Genomic DNA, 18,200 nt, shown 5'->3' with positions numbered 1-18,200 from the left:
GCAGTTTCTAAAGTCCTTTCTAAAGTCATTTAATGTTGCATATGAGGTAGCAAAAAGCTGTAAAAAAAAATCTAAATGGGGTTGAATTGGAAAAAAAACACAATTGCACCATAGATTTTTGTGTTTCATTTTTACATTGTTCCCTATGTGATAAGTTACCTATTTAATTGATTCTCTGGGACGGTACAATTACAGCAATACCACATTTATATAGTTTTTCTTCTGATTTAATACTTAAAAAATATTTTTTTTCAACATTATATTTATGTCTACGGACTGATACAATTTTTATTTATTTTTGGGTGGGGGCTTGTGATCGCTCTTTATTAATTTTTGGGGGGAGGTAAAGTGATGACATAACAGCAAACTGCCCATTTTGGTTATTTTTTTTCTATGATGTTCACCACATAAAATAAATATATTTATATTTTTATAGTTTGGGCATATGGGGACATGGCAGTGCATTTGATCTTTATTTTTTTTATTATGGGAAAAATGTTATTTATCATATTTTTCGCTCTATAAGACGCACTTATTTTCACCTAAAGTAGGGGGGGGGGGGTGGATATCAGTGCATTTTATGGGATGAATACTAATGAATGCTTTAATTATGGAAGCGGTCATTAGTACAGCAGGGCTGGAAAGCTGTGAATGCAGCGCTCCCTGTACGTGCTTTGTACTGACAACTTCCTGGTCATCTCCTTCAGGGCTCCACACGTTGTGCTGTGACCTGCGCACAGCATAATGACTTCGGTATGCACTCCAATCTTATGCTGTGCGATGTCAGCTCACAGAACATTGCAGTAGAAAGAGTGCTGGATCTCAGAAGTGATGCTATTGTCCAAAGCAGGAGAGGTGAGTTGATTTTTTTTCTGATCTAAGGTCTGCTTAACATGAGGGGATGATCTGAGGTCTGATTGTGGGTCTAATCTGAGGTCTGAATAGGGTTCTTAACATTGGGGGTCTGGTCTGAGGTCTGAATGGGGGTCTAATTAACATTGTCATCTGAACGGGTTCTGGCATCACATATGTCATAATAAAACTAGATCACCTGAGACTTGATAGTTGAACATTCTTGAGAAAATTGATGTATTATAATATGCAAATGTGCCTCCAGGAGCAACATTTAAACACAGAAACATTTACATACAAACACACACATATTTATATAGACACACACACAGACACTGTGTTTCGCAAATATCAGTTATAAGGAACTTTAATTTTGCTGTATTTGCAAATAGAGGAACTACTCAGATAGCAAGATAGAGTATAATTACATTTAGAAAATATGTTTTTGCAATGCCTCATATGTACGCCTGCAAGTAATGTCTAAATGTATTTTTGTACCCTGTACCCATGTGCTATGCCAGGATTAGCTGAGCGGAGCGGCTCCTGACGACTCCGCTATGCTAAGAGTCCTGCATGTGAGCTCTTAGCTTAGTGAAGCAGGCACAGGCAGGAGCCGCTCCGTTCAGCTAATCCTGACATAACACATAAGTACAGGGTACCCATGTGCTATGCCAGGAGTTAGTAAACCTCTGTGGGGCACGGGCAAGAACTGTCAGCGTTGTATAGAGAAGTGAATTTTAAGCGCACAGGGAACGGTGCGCTTTGGGTATTAAAATTGTATTCAAAAGTTTAGTTACTCTTTAATAAATGCTTCTAATTTGCTGTATTGAAATTAGTGGGGAAGTAGGCCTCACAGGTTACAGCTAATAAAAGAGTTCCATGGGTTACACCAGGCAGAGAATCCATTACACAAGAAAGTTGTCTTATTCTTTAATTCTTGGCACAGGGGAAGACCAATAACTAATTTGAATCCCACGAACAAGCAAAGTAAAGCCCACTAGTTTGGGACTTGTCCTAAATTGCTACAAGACACAGACATACATTTATATACAGACAAGCACATACATATTTATCTATATACATACAGATACGTTTATACAGACAGACACATACATTTCTGTGCTGACACACACTTTTATAAACACACATACATACATTTATATACAGACACACACAAACATACATTTATATACAGACACATTAATACAGTATATACATTTATATTCAGACACAGATACATTTACCGGCACATTTATACACACATTTATATCCGGACACACACAGACATACATTTCTAAGCTGACATATGGATACACAGTGGCATAGCTCATAGGCTCTTGTGCAAGAGTTCAGCTTGGGCCCCTTTTCCCTCAGTGGTGTGTGGTAAGGGGCAGGGAAATAGCTAGCTTTTCTGCTGCCTGAGGCAAAAATTGAAATGGCAACCCCCACAGGCCAAATTCCCACTTCCTTCCAGCCTGTTAGACCTCATGCACACAACCGTATGTATTTTGCGGTCCGCAAAAAATATGGATGACGTCCGTGTGCATTCCGTAATTTGCGGAACGGAACAGTACTATCCTTGTTCGTAAAATGCAGACAATAATAGGACATGTTCTATTTTTTTTTGCTATACGGAAATACGGAAAAAGAATGCTCACGGAGTAACTTCAGTTTTTTTGCGGACCCATTGAAATGAATGGTTCCATATATGGCCCACAAAAAAAAAAAAAAAAAACGGAACGCACACAGAAAGAAAATATGTTCGTGTAAATGAGGCCTTAAAGACATAGAATACTTGGAAAACATTACATACAGTGCTACAGGGTAAGCGTAATACAGTGCCACATACCTCTTGCATCCCTGATGTAGACATTCTCTGTGATGATTTCTTTCAACCATCTCTTGTCTCCACAGAGTTTGACTGAAATCTTTGTTTCCTACTTTTCCATCATCCTGCCACACTGTACCCACTGTGCTCCCTAACACTATACTGCAGAAACAGTAACATAGTAGTAACATAGTACATAAGGCCGAAAAAAGACATTTGTCCATCCAGTTCGGCCTGTCATCCAGCAAGTTGATCCAGAGGAAGGCAAAAAAAAAACCTGTGAGGTAGAAGCCAATTTTCCTCACTTTAGGGGAATAAAAAATTCCTTCCCGACTCCAATCAGGCAATCAGAATAACTCCCTGGATCAACGCTCTCTCTCTAGTCGCTATATCCTGTAATATTATTACACTCCAGAAATACATCCAGGCCCCTCTTGAATTCCATTATTGTACTCACCATCACCACCTTCTCAGGCAGAGAGTTCCATAATCTCACTGCTCTTACCATAAAGAATCCTCTTCTATGTTTGTGTACAAACCTTCTTTCCTCCAGACGCAGAGGATGTCCCCTCGTCACAGTCACAGTCCTCGGGATAAATAGATGATGGGATAGATCTCTGTACTGACCCCTGATATATTTATACATATTAATTAGATCTCCTCTCAGTCGTTTTTTTTCTAAAGTGAATAACCCTAATTTTGATAATCTTTCAGGGTACTGAAAGTCCCCCTGAAAATACGTGCAGGTAGTGTCCCCTAAACTTACTATTGGAACACAGTTCCATAAAGAAATAACTGAGCCCAGCAAATAGTGTCTCTAACACAAATATTATAAACGTAATGTCCCCCAAAAATAATTGAGCTAAGCTGATACTGTGCCAGGGCCCCCCTCAAAGTCCACCCAAAAAAAATATATATTTAACAGAGTGCACATAGAGTTAAAAATGACCCCAATAGTAATAATATCCCCCATTGTGCCCGATAGTGCCTATATAATAATAACCCAAATTCTCCTTAAAATGCCCCCTAATGTGTGCCAGTACAAAAATACCCCCATATGTGTGCCAGTACAAAAAATACCACTTTACAATGTGTGCCAGTACAAAAACTACCCCTTTATAATGTGCGCCAGGGCAAAAAAAAACAAAAAAAGAAACTTAGGGGTCATGCACACAACCACTGGATAACTATTGGACCATTGAGGATCCACAAAACACTGTTACCATCCGTATGCATTCCACATTTTACAGAATGGTAAGCCCCTAATAAAACAGTACAATCTTTGTCTGTAATGCGGACATTAATAGAACATGATCTATTATTTTTGCAGCGTGGCTAAGCGGACATGGAATGCACACACAGTCCTTTCTGTTTTTTGCGAACCCGTTGAAGTGAATGGTTCCGCATAAAGTGCCAAAAATACTCCCTTACAATGTGCGCTAGTACAAAAAAAAAATCTCCTTTTAGTGTGCACTAGTACATTAGCATAAATAAATCCCCCCTTACAATGTGTGCCATAGCTCCTCCAGTAGATGCCCTCAGACTGTTTCCTCCCATCCATGGTGGCCCAATAGCATGGTGCCAAATGAAAATACAATAAACTCAAATACTCACCTGCATGCCACTGTAAGCAATGAAGTGCAGGCCTTTTCTAGCTTTTTTCCTAAGCTGCACGCTGCCTGGCTCAGGGGGTGCAATGATTATTACATCATTTTGTCGACTGTGCAGGGCTCCAATAAGCTACAGGCACTCCTAAAGCCTATTAAAGGAAAAGGTGAGGCAAGGAGACATCGCTCCTTTGCCATGCTGCAGCACCTAACTGTATCACCGACGATGATACATAATTGTTGGTGCACGACTGACAAGTGGGGCATTTGGGCTCCCCTGACTTAGGAAACCGGTCTAAATTGAGACTGCTAAGACCCCTATAGCTATGCCCCTGCAGATACATATATATTTATGTAAACACATAGACACACACAGATACATTTACATTTATACACCCTTTTATATACAGACAAACATAAATTTCTATGCAGAAACACACAGATACATACACATTTATAGAAACATAGTAACTAAAGCTTTAAAAAAGACATCCGTCCATCCATTTCAGCCAGATATCCTGCAAGTTTATCCAGAGGAAGGCAAGAAACCCTCACGAGGTAGAAGCCAATTTTCCTCATTTTAGGAGAAAAAATTCCTTCTTGACTCCAGTCAGGCAGTCAGAATAACTAGTATCTATAACCACTATATTACCACTCCAGAAATGCATCCAGGCTCTCACTGCTCTTACAGTAAAAAAATAAATAAAAAATAATAATAATAATCCTCTTCTATGTTTGTATAGAAACCTTCTTTTCTCTAGATGTAGAGGACGTCCCTTCATCAAAGTCATGCGCATGAGAGAGATCTCTGTACTAACACCTGCTATAGAGTATTTATACATGGATATTAGATCTCCCCTCAGTCTTCTTTTTCATAAGCTAAATAAATCTAATTTTGAAACATTTCTGGATTATGTAGTCTACCAATTCCTGTTATTACTTTGGTTGCCCTCCTCTGAACCTACCGTAACTAGTTCTGATATGTCTGTGCACAGGAGCCCAGAACTGTACACAATACTCCATGTGTGGTCTGACTAGCGATTTGAAAACTGGCAAGACTATGTTCTCCTCACGAGCATCTATGCCCCTTTACATGCAATACTGAGGGTATCTGCCTCTTTTAGATTGAGCACTCCTCACCCATCTGCCTGGGGCTTTTGAGCAGAATGTATATATATATATATATATATATATATGGTTTCTACACTGCCCTGAATATTGTAGGCTTAGTCACGCTCAGGAGAGGCAGTTCTGTTAGTATTAGGTACCCATCTGCAAAAGCCACCTTGACGCCTGGTAGATGGGCTCGACACACATATGATCAAAAATGCGCGCAAAGAGCTTCTATTTTTTTCATTTATAGTAGGTATAATACCACTTTAAGTTAGAATGATCGTTAGTTCTCAGATGTATTGTTTGTATGTTAAATATTGTGCTGCCATAAGTTTTTTGTTTTCTTTCATGCAACCCATTATCTTTTTTTTTTTTTAATTAACAATTTTTATTGTTTTTATATTTTCATAGTTATAATAATAACAGAGAGCATTGATTAGTATACAATATCGAAAGTTGTGGTATTGACGTTCCAAAATGCAAAAAATACATTGTGCTTTTGCACACACGAAGAAAGGCCTGGGAGGCCGCATAAGAGCAGATGCCAAATAAAGATAAACAATAAATTTAAGTTAACCAAACTTTGTGACAGGATGGTAAGGTAATAGTGTTGACAATAGTATTGACAATAACATTATTGAGGGTTATATCGACACGGTGCAGGAACGAGAGCCATTAGTAAGAAGACAAGGTATTGAGGCATTGTAACGCGACATTGGAATGAGACAGTGGTCCAGGAACTAGGGGGCAGAGGAGAAGAGTTAAGGGAAGTTCCTATAGGCTTTCCAAGGGGACCAGATCTGGAGAAAGGTGTGTCTGGTGCGGGATTCCCAATGGGAGATCTCCTCCATTCTGTAGATCTGGTCAACTCTATTTGACCATTGTTCCACACTAGGAACTTCAGAGGACAGCCAGAAAGTTGGTAAAATTAATCTGGCCGCAGCTATCAAAAGCGAAAAGAGAGTGAACTTACGTGAGTTAACCCCCCCCCCTAGCCCTAGGGATAATAGAGCCATATCCGGTGAGCAGGGGAAGGAAGTCTGACAGATCTGGTTGCACAATCCGATCAAGGTAAGCCACCACGGGTTGATCAGCTCGCAAGACCACCAGATGTGTAGAAACGACCCTTTGGTTTTGCAGCATCGCCAGCATCTATCTGAGGCAGTAGGGTTGTATAGGCAAGTCTTATCAGGAGTCTTGTACCACCTCATAAGGATTTTATAACTGTTTTCCTGGATACGCACACACCTGGAGAGCTTATGTGGGGCATTTAGAGCTTTGGCTATTTCAAGAGGTGTCAGGGTTCTTTGGAGGTCTTTTTCCCACAAACCAATTATCGCAGGTTTGGGAGCAGAGGAGGGGGACATCAGGTGTCTATAGATTGTAGACACAATTTTAGGAGGGTATTTCTTGTTACTGATCAATTCTTCGAACCAACAGATATTGTCGGAAGAGGAGGTCTTTTTTGCAAGGAGGAGAGATTCGGTTTTAATGAAGCTCATAAGGACAGGGTTGTGGATCTGAGTGCCTAAGACTTGACCAATTTCCAAGTCTGAGAGTACACACCCGTTTGGGTCCAGGAGCTGAGACACAGGAGCGTCTAGGGAACGTATAGCCAGGGGGCTGCTATCTCTCAAGTCCTTAGGAGCTAAATTAACAAGATCTCTTATCTGGAGAAGGGGAGAGGGCAAATTTAAAACCTTAGACGAGAGTGAGAAATTTTTCCAAACTTTTAATGTATTTCGAGTAAGAGGATTCGAAATGGAGCCAAGAGAGGGGAGTAGTTTGTCAGCTAGTACAAGAGCCCTAATGGGGGAGGATAAGAAGGCATTTTCCAGTATGAGCCAGGATTTATGAGGGGGATGTCTAATCCAGTCAACAACCCGAGAAAGCTGTATAGCTTTCATGTATGTCTCTGGGTCGGGAAGTCCAATACCGCCCCTAGCTTTAGGTTTAGTTAATGTAAGGAATGAGATGCGTGGGTGTTTACCGCTCCAAATAAATTTTCTTATAAGCTTATTTAGAGTAGCAAAGAAAGATTTGGGAATTTCTATAGGGAGTACTTGCATTAAGTAGGTGAGTCTGGGGATAATTAGGGACATTAAAATATTTTTTCTTCCAAACCAAGATAGGTATGGAAAATCTAACGAGTCTATTTGGGTTTGTATAGATGCTAGGAGAGGTTTGAAATTCAAGCTGAATAGTTCCGACAGGTGAGGGGAGATCCTGACTCCCAGGTAAGTTAATAGTTGGGTATGCCAATTAAATGGAGAGTTTATACGGAGGGATGAAAGAGTTAGGGGAGATAAACCCATATGGAGAATTTGAGACTTTGAAGGGTTAACCTTGAAGTTGGATAAAGAACCGAATAAGGAGAGTTTCGATATAATTCTGGGCATGGAGGTGAGGGGGTTGGTGGTTAGGATCAGTAGGTCGTCTGCAAAGGCTGCTAGTTTAAACTCATGGTGCCCAACCAACAAACCCTTGACTTCCTTGTCTTGCCGGAGAGCCTGTAGGAGGGATTCCATTATTAGAACGAATATAAGGGGGGAAAGTGGGCAGCCTTGTCTCGTGCCATTTCTTATTGGGAACTGGGAAGACATAAGCCCATTGACTGACCCGGATGCCGAAGAATGCTCATACATAGAAAACACGGCATTTATATATTGTATAGGCAGACAGAATTTTGAGAGGGTCATCCTGATGTATGTCCAGTCTATTCTATCGAATGCCTTTTCGGCATACGTGCCAATCATGACCAGAGGGATGGCTTTATGGGAGGCATAGAACAGAGCATTGAGGATTTTAGCAGTATTATCCTTCCCTTCCCGGCCTCTGACAAATCCCACTTGATCAGAGTGGATCAGTTGGGGGAGAAAGTTTTGCAGTCTCGTAGCAAGCATTTTTGCGATGAGTTTGAGGTCTACATTGAGTAAGGATATGGGACGGTAGTTGGAGCATGATGTGAGGTCTTTGCCCTCTTTAGGGATTATTGTGATTGTGGCTTTTGTCATGTCAGAAGAAAGAGGGTGACCCATTAATGTACGGTTGCAGATGGGAAGCATAAAAGGGAGTAATAATTCCCCAAAGGCAGAGTAATATGATATAGGGAGACCGTCGGGGCCGGGGCTTTTCCCTTTAGGGGTAGACTTGATGGCCGATGTTAATTCAAGAGGGGTAAATGGTTTGGACAGGGATTCCTGCTGTGTAATGGTTAGTGACGGGAGATTGAGAGTGTCCAGAAAGGACTTGATATTGGCCTCTCTATCTAAAGAAGAGTTCGGAAGGGCAGAAGGAGGGAGATTATATAATGATTCGTAGAACAGTTTAAACTGTTCTGCAATATCCTCAGCTTTGAAAAGCTGAGTACCCTGAGGAGATTTAATGCTTTGCACATAACGGGAATCTCTTCTCTGTTTTATTCTTCGCATCATGAATTTTGACGCTTTATTTCCATGAGCGAAAGTTTTTTGTTGCGCCGACAAGTAAAACTTGGCAGAGCGCTCATTTAGCAAATTCTTTAATTGCGTCCTAAGAGAAGAGAGTTCCGTTAGCTGATGGTCGAGCAAGGACCGCTTATGCACTTTTTCCAATGTATGGATTTTGGCCAGTAATGCATTAAACTACTTCTCAGACTCTCTCTTTAAAAAAGAACAGAGGCTGATCAGCCTGCCTCTGATATAGGGCTTGTGGGCATCCCAGAGGATCTGGGGGGATATATCAGGGGTATTGTTCAATCTGAAATATTCCTCAAGAAAGGATAATATTTGTGCCTTATGCTTGGAGTTTCCCAACAAGGACTCATTAAATCTCCAGTTTGTGTACCTATTGCTTTTAACCTCAGGATGTATAGAACAATAGATAGGGGAGTGGTCAGACAATGTAATGTCCCCAATTCGGGCCGAGGAGCAGAGCTGAAGTTTCTCTTTTGGGGCTAAAATATAATCGATCCTGCTGTACGAGGAGTTGGCCGAGGAGTAAAAGGAGAAGTCCACTGAGTCAGGATTATGACATCGCCATACATCAACCATACCCATGTTGAATAATTTAGTGTGCAGTAGACTGAGGGCTTTTGTAGAAGTAGATGATTTCTTTGACGAAGTGTGAATAAGGGGGTTAAAGGCCAGGTTAAAATCTCCTGCAATGATCATGAATCCTTCTCCTTGTGAATCTGCGAGGGACAAGATACTAGAGAGCCAACTGACCTGGTCCGAATTGGGGGCATAAATATTAACAAAAGTGTACAAGTCTTGCCCTATTTTGCCTTTGAGAATAAGATATCTACCATCTGGGTCTTGCATATGGGACATATACTGGAAAGGGAGTCCTCTACGGAAACCTATACTGACTCCTCTTGAGGCGGCACCCCCAGCTCCACAATGGTACCAGCAGGGAAATTTGGAAAAGGAGAGATCGGGGTATCTATCATGCTTAAAGTGGGTCTCCTGTAGAAAGACCACGGAACATTTCTCTTTATGCAACATGGAGAAGATTTGGCTTCTCTTGGCGGGAGATCTTAAGCCCTTAACATTATAGGATACCAATTTAAGGTCAGACATTTTTGAGTAAGGAGAAAAGAATGGAGCAGAACCCAAATGGCATACCAGCTAGGGGGATACCAGCTGATCACAGGAGGGGGAGGAGGGTACCACCAGAAGAGAAGCATATACGAGACCACCATCTCAAGCCATTCCAGGACCATGTCTTCTCAACCAACACCATGTCGAAACCGCTCGTGAGGGGAGCAATCAATGAAAACCTTGAGCACCTGTCAAAACAACATAAACCAAACATAAAAAACAAAACCATAAAAAGCAATCTTAAATGGTTAATTAGGTAGTTAGAGAGAGGGAACATGACAACTATAGTTCCCTGTAAGAGTGATGTGATGTAGGGGGGGAGGGAAATATGGAAGAATATCATTGGGTAGCAAATCCCTCTAAGGATTTAGTAGAACCGGAGGGTTAATTCGGAGTGACTTAAGAATTGTGTCAAGCCAGAAGACAACAGTAGTATTAGGCTTTCAACTTTGTGAGCATATGCGGGGAGGGGGGGGGGGGGGGAATAGATGAGAAAGAGAAAGTGGAAGGGAGGGAAGGGACATGATATGTTATCTGGTAAAGCACAAACTATTAATCAGAAATAAAGCTATAATAGCTTTCAGACAGATGGGACGGAAGTCCCTACTGTATATCCCTTGCACCCTGAGTGGAGAAAAGGTAACAACAAGGGCAGTAAATTAACAAATTCCTAGATCACCACTCAGGGGTTAGAGCCAAGTAGTGTGGAGAATAATATTATAATATCAAAAATATCAAAATTCAAGGGCTGAGACCTAAGTGATCTCATTTAAAGGGGAAGGAGGGATAAAGAAAGGTAGAGGAAGAGAGATCAGAAGGGTATCAATTATCTGGTAAAGACAGGCGTTTAGGAGTAGAAGCAGCATTCCCCCTTCTAGATCTTTGAGATTTAGGGGTGCGGAGAGGTTCCCACGGAGTCACCGTAGGGAGGTTTGGTAAAGTTGACAAGTTTTGGGCCAAGTCCCAGTTTTCTATAGGCAGCGGCAGAATCTGGAGAAGATCGTAGGCTCTACTCAAGTCACTGTAGGAAGCGATGTGGACACGACGCCCATCATGGAGAAAGGAAAGTCCAAATGGAAATGTCCATCTGTATAAGATCCTACAATGTCGCAGTAGATCAGTAAGTGGCTTCAACATCTTTCGTTTCTTCAGGGTGGTTTGAGCCAGGTCTTGATAAATAGAAATGGGGTTGCCCTCCCAGTCCACAGTATCAGAGTTCCTAGATCCAGCCAGGATTGCTTCCTTCACCGGAAAATTCAGAAATCTGCAGATCACATCTCTAGGGGGCTCACCGGCTTGTGGCTTGGGGCGCAGCGCTCTATGAGCTCTTTCAATTAGAACCTCGTGCGCAGAGTCAGGACCCAGGAGTTTAAGACAGATCTGGACAACTGTTTCAGGAACTTCCAATGCAGAAATAGATTCCGGAATGCCTCTAAAGCGGAGATTGTTTCTCCTGCCCCTGTTCTCCTGATCTTCAATTGCAGTGTACAGGATGTTGATGTGGTTCTGGTGTTGCAAAACTGTGGCCTGGGTGTCTTCCAACACCTCCACTCTGCGGCCTATATGGTGCATATCTTCTTTAATGGAAGAGAGGTCCAGGCTGAGGGGTCCTAACGCATCGGCTAGGGCTTCTTTAAGGAAAGCTCTGGAGATGGGTAGGCGATCTGTGTCACCGGAGTCATCTTCTATTTTATCGGCGCCTGTAGTTGTTGCTTGCTTGTAGCCGGAGCGAGGTGTTCCAGGAGTCACTTTGGATTCTTTGCTCACTGCCACAGCCGCCGCCTTCTTAATAAATTTCTCCATTTCGCCGGATTGGCTCAGCGATCTGTTGGGACCAGCCTGGTCAGTGGGTTTTTGGCCTCCGATCTTGACCATCTTCAGGTCCGGTTTGCTAATAAAAGGGAGCTGTGAGGGAGTTGCTAGCACTTCACATAATCATTTAACACCAGTACGGGTTCTACAGGAGGGAGCGACTCTAAGCAAGGGGAGCTGAAATTAGCTTTTCTCTCTTCTCTCCTCCTCTCTCCTTTAGGTAGTCACCCTTCAATTGGCTGCAGTGCTAAAGTAATATGTATATCAACAGTATAAAGTTCCTTGCAGTGCTGCCAGAGAGAGTGGCCGTTCTGAAGAGTTCTCACAAGCTGCTACTGATGGGGTACTGTCTCTTTAAATGAGCATAAGCAGTAAAGGCAATCTTTACCATCAGACATTCATCCAGTTTTGGCCCCAATCTTCAGGAGGATCTGTTGTACTGTAAGATCACTCAGGTCCAACACTTAGCAAGCACTGTGGGCTTTGGGAAGCTGTAATATGTAGAAAAAGACTGCAGCTGACTGCAATCAAAACAGCTAGGTGACCAGCAGCGCTTATGACAGTCAGACTTCTTCAATAGCGATCTCACACTGGCTGACCGGTACGTTTTTTATGTTGTCCTGAGGGATATAGCAATCGCTGGTGACAGTTCATATGATCGCTATGGCCGGGTATCTAAGATGGCGCCCGCTCAGTGAGACAGCCGTAGCGCGGTGCTATAGTCTTAATGCTGCTGGGTTGAGGTAGGCACGATGTGTATATATGATTACCTTGTCCCAGGCGTGCAGTACCGACTCCTCTTGCCGACCGGCGCCGCCAGGGCGCTCTGCAGTAGGCTCCGCTCCACCACAAGTCCAGGCCGAGGACTTCCACACCGCTAGGCCTCACTCCCTCCGGATCGATGCAGTCTGTAGATCCCAGGCAGATCTCCAATAAGGGGCAGGTGTTATTCGGCAGCACCAGCGAACATGCACTGGGATTGCGGCAGAGTTATTCTTGCCCGCTGGAGTGGAGGAAAAGAGCTGTAAACGGCCCCACGCTGCCTCAAATCTAGGCCGGGGATTCCTTTTCCGCTAGGCCTCTCTCAAAGCTCCGGATCGGAGCGGTCTTTTGGCCCCAGAAAGGTCTCAAAATGGGGTAGATGTTAAGCCGCGTCTCCTGAGAGCCCAAATGAGGCTAAAAAACTTTATATAAGCGACGGATGGGGTTAGAATAGAACTACTCTGCCAGAGCTGCTGAGATGGACGTCTATCCCGGTTAGCAGCTAGCCACGCCCCCCGCAACCCATTATCTTATTGCCTTGGCAGTAGCTGCCTGACGCTGGTTTCTACAGTTAAGTTTGCTTTCCAATAAAATTCCTAAGTCCTTTTCCATGTCAGTGTTACTCAGTGTTTTACCATTTAGTATGTACTGGTAACATGTATTTTTTCTTCCCATGTGCATAACCCTACATTTATCAGACCCAGATCCAATCTATCCAGATCCATCTGCAGCAGTCCTTTTTCGTGTTAAATACTTACGCAGTTTAGTGTCATGTGAAAAAAAAATATATATTTTTCCGGGCAAACCTTGTTCTGACAAGCAGGGTTTGAATTTATTATATTTCACGTCAGCCAGGTTTTAGTATTCCTGTGGTGATTAATGTGGTAATAGCACCATCTAGCAGTGTTAAATTGCATTGCACCTTGTTTTTCTTGTTTCAAAGACTGTGGTATTGTGGGTGGTGCAAAGCTTTGTGGGAGGGCAACGCAGCCTGGGAAAGAGACGTCTCCAGGACACAGTACAGAACTGTCCTCCTACATATCTCCATTTTAAACTCCTCCATACTGGTAAAAGCATATCTGGTGAGAGATCTATCTTTATTTTAGTGACATTATGTTATGCAGAGCCCTTCAGTCAGTTGTATTTTTTTCTCAGGGAAGTTGTTAATTCTGTTAGCTAGACATGTAATCTTATATATAGGCAGCCATTTTACCATGTTCTTCAGTGTTATGCAAATGTTACAGTACATGCTATCTATACTCTGTATTTATACATGTTATGTGTATTCTTATAGATTTACCAATCTCAAATACTCCTGTTTTGCCAATAAACAAGTTAATCTAAAAAGAACAGTCCTCTTATTTGGAAGACAGGAATGGTTTATTCTGAATGTCAGACTGCACACTGTGTGAACATATATGAAGACAAAACAGTAAAACAGATGCTAGTCACCAGCGATAGTGGATCTAACTACACAGAGCCGCCATCACGCGAGGTCCTGCAGATAAGATTGCAGTGGCTGCCATGCGGTCACAAGAAGCGAGAGTGCAGCCCCCAGCAAGCGCAGCACGATCCAGACCACGCTGAAGTCAGTTTCTACATAGACCGAGTCCGCACAGAGACATTAAGCAGCCAGAAAAAGGCACATAATGTCCGCCAGCCAGGCATCATCATACAGGACCAGGTCACAAGCAAGCTGCTCTAGAAAATCCTCAATAAAAGAAAAGGTGGCTCTCGCCTGTGCTGAAGCTGCAAAAGTAAGGTCTTCCTTTGCTGCATAAGAGATGCAACTAAAGAAAGAGAGATCACGCCTGCAAGCATCTAATAAAAAAGAGAGAGAGTGCGGATGCAAGCGTCACTGGAAGAAGAGACAGCACGCCTGCAAGCGTCAAAGGGAAAATAAATACCATGCCTGCAAGCATCACTGGAAAAACCTGCCAAAGAGAAAAAAACAGCAGCCGCAGTGGCCAAAGCAGAGTTCCTAGAAGCCTTGGCGTTCCCCGAATCTGAGAAACACAGCCAACCACAACTACCGCCCTACAGAACAGAAGCTACAAACTTCACTTCGACCTAAAGGGGTTGTCCCGTCACTTTAGAACTGTATTCTACAGTCCCTAAGCCAGAAAGACCTAAAAGGTATGGTGATACACCACACATGCAGCATAACACCACCACACTGTTAGCGACATGGACTTCGCTAAATTCTTTGCTAAACGGGAGATGGTTACCAAAGGACTTATAAAGTTCACCGATCACCCCAAGAACTACAGGGCATGGCGAGCCTTCTTCCAGAACGCCATAAGAGACTTAGATCTTTCCTATAGTGAGGAGTTAGATCTCTTGGAAAAGTGGCTTGAAAGTGAGTCTGCTGAACACGCCAAAAGAATCAGAGACATTAACATAAACTATCCAGACAAAGGCCTAAAGATAGTGTGGGAAAGACTTAATGTGCTATGGGTCAATAGAAGCTATAGAAAATAGAAAGATAATTTTCCCAGAATGGTCGGCAGGGGTTACCAGAAGCTCAGGGAACTCAGTGACTTGCTGATAGAGGTACAGGTTGCTCAGGCAGAAGAAGATCTGCCGAGGCTAGCATTCCTGGACACTGCCAGTGGTGTCAATCCGATTGTCCAAAAACTCCCTTATAACCTGCAAACGGTTTCATAATGTAACATTTCCCCCCTTCGTGGTGTTTGTAGACTTTGTTACTGAACAGGCGAGGATTAGGAATGATCCCAGTTTTGATTTTACATTGTCATGTCCCACTACCCCTGGTGTCAAACCTCATAAAACACCAGTGGCAGGCCACAAAACTAATGTTGCCTCCACAGGTTCTCCTTACAGGCCATTTGAATCTTCTCAAGAAGAGAACAAACTCAAAGATCTTACCAAAAAATGCCCCCTGCACAAGAAACCACATTCTCTACTAAAATGCATAGCCTTCAGGGAAAAATCTTTAGAAGACCGTAAAAAAATAATCAAAGAAAACATCTGCTTCAGGTGCTGCACTACAACATTGCACTTTGCTAGGAACTGTAAGATCAGTGTGACATGCACAGAATATGATAGCACAGAACACAACACGTCTTTACACCCTGGACGACCCTCTCAGGTATCATCCCAAGCAGGGGAGCATGATGTAAGGCAGATAGACACCGACAAAGATACCCAAGTATGAAAAACAAAAGAAGGGGGCACACTGATGGGTACAAATAATCCAGGGAGTGCAAGTGGGTGGTTAAAATAATCAAGGAAAAACAGACCTAAGAACGAGTCAAAAGAACCACTCTATGAATGCACATCCAAAAGTAATCATGGATAAAAATATAAAGTTTATTGAATCGCACCAAAAGACAAACACATTAAAAAATTGTATACAATATAAACGACATGTCGGTTTGCTCTGGAATTTAAGGGCAGACACATTCACCTTCCAAATCAGCAAGGAAGAAAAACACTTCACACGCAGAGGAGTCCTGTCCACCATAAACAGCTTATATGATCCTCTGGGATTCGTAGCGCCTGTTACCATCCAAGGTAAAATGATGCTAAGGGACTTTACCACAGAGACGTCTGATTGGGATGACCCGCTTCCTGAGGAGAAAAAGGACCAGCCTTCACGTGACACAACCTTATGCTCTCATGTCATCTACTGAAGTCAAGATGCAAAGACTATATATCTTCTGCGATGCATCAGTCAAAGCAGTTGCAGCCGTAGCATACCTAAAGATCATTGACATCAAAGAACAATGCCACATAGGATTTGTCATGAGCCATATCAAACTGGCGCCACTCCGCGAACACACAATACCAGGACAGGAGCTCTGCGCTGCTGTGCTTGTAGAGTTGGCTGAACTTATACCAACAGGAATGAACCATGGAAATTCAAAGTTGAAAGTCGAGTTTTATACGGACAGCAAGGTAGTCCTAGGATATATTTGCAACTGAACCAGACGCTTTTAAGTCTATGTCAGCAATCGGGTGCTAAGGATCAGGAAATCCGCTTGTCATAAACAGTGGCACTACGTGCCTACACAGCATAATCCTGCGGACCACGTGACTAGATCTGTTGCAGCGAGCCACCTTAAAGACACAACCTGGTTTACGGGTCCTGCATTCTTGCATTGTTCAATGTCTTGCAGTACCATAGCCGACACGTTTGAATAGGTAGACCAAAATGCAGATGAAGAAATCCAACCTGAACTATCTATTCTACGTACGGTGATTTCGGACCAACAACTCAAATCTCATCGTTTTGACAGGTTCTCCACCTGGATGTCGCTTGTTCATGCTATAGCCTGTCTAGTTCATATAGCTCAGTCTTACAAATCGACATTACCTGTAAGCCAGAAGCTGTGCAAAGGTTGGCATCATTGCAAACACGCCTTTACCGCTGCTAATTTAGAAAAGGCCAAAAACATGATAATTCGCACTAATACAACAAAAATGTTATGCTAAGGAAATAGACTACCTCAGCAAAGGTCAAACTGTCTCCAAGGATAGTGTTTTAAAGAAGCTTGATCCCATCATTTACCAAACGGGTTGATAAGAAAGGAGGATTCTGTGGTGGCATCTGTTGACACCAGACGGGGAGTGCTCTGACCAGCAGGGTTTGAATTTAATTCTATTTCACGTCAGCCAGATTTTAGTATTCCTGTGGTGATTAATGTGGCAATAGTGCAGTGTCCCACTACGTGTGTGTGGGCACTGCTTAAAAGCACTTTTTACAGTATTAAAAGCACTAGGTTGTAATGTATAATTTTGTATGTATTTATCTGTAAAATCCCTGTTAACGGGCCTATTAGGTATATATATATATATATATATATATATATATATATATATATATATATATATATCCAGGTCAGGCCTAGAGAGGGAGATGAGTTCAGACCAGGAGAGAGTTGAGATTAGTCAGATAAGAAAATGTAGTTCAGAAAAGAGCATATCTGAGGTAGTCAGATCAGATTAGTGGGAGGAAAGATAGAGTGAAGACTTCATGACACAGATTAGTGAGTGGAGCCAACTTCGCTAGGAGGTGATATTCAGATGTGAGGCGCAGAAGAGCGTTTTCCTTCTGTGGCCGGACTATAGACTTGCATCCCTGACCAGTAGCAGAAGAGTTTGCCTCCCTGGAAAATAAACAAGCATTCCTAGGAATTCATCAGTGGTAAGAGCCATATTTGAGAGCCACAGACACCTTTGCATGGTGGAGGTTTTATAGCTTCAGGCAGCCACACCAAACTTCTAAGAGACAGTTGAGTTTTCCTGTCCAAAATATTCAGCTTGTAGGAAAAGACAAGTAATAGGATCCAGCACATCTAAAGGAACCAGGTACACCTAACCCACTGCTCCAAAGCCACAAAACCTAAAGAGCCTAAAACAGTGGATTTGCAGAATTAACTCTGTACCATCTAAAGACTGCATATTTGTACTGCTGCAACCAAAAGACATCCAAAGTAAAAGTTGTGAGTTGCATCTTACCACTGTCTACCTTATTATTACTACCTATGGTTGTACCACCATTAACGGTACTGGCGTCACGACAAAAACCATCAAGGGACTCAGTCGCAACAAGCACCCTAAGCACCCCTAACATCAAGGGCACCTCAACCTACTACAGAGCTGGCCCCGGAGGATACTGTG

The 18,200-nt window shown here is 42.6% G+C and overlaps 1 protein-coding gene across 1 annotated transcript in view; it reads right to left on the bottom strand.

Annotated features, from left to right (window-relative positions):
• LOC122944578 (GPI inositol-deacylase-like) overlaps window positions 1-18,200 on the bottom strand; it is a 682,600-nt gene that overhangs the window by 634,052 nt on the left and 30,348 nt on the right. The window lies entirely within an intron of this gene.

This window comes from Bufo gargarizans, chromosome 8, assembly GCF_014858855.1.
Source record: "Bufo gargarizans isolate SCDJY-AF-19 chromosome 8, ASM1485885v1, whole genome shotgun sequence".
Classification (NCBI taxonomy): Eukaryota; Metazoa; Chordata; class Amphibia; order Anura; family Bufonidae; genus Bufo; species Bufo gargarizans.
Note: the sequence above shows the minus strand (reverse complement) of the source record. Positions and strands in the feature narration are given on the sequence as shown.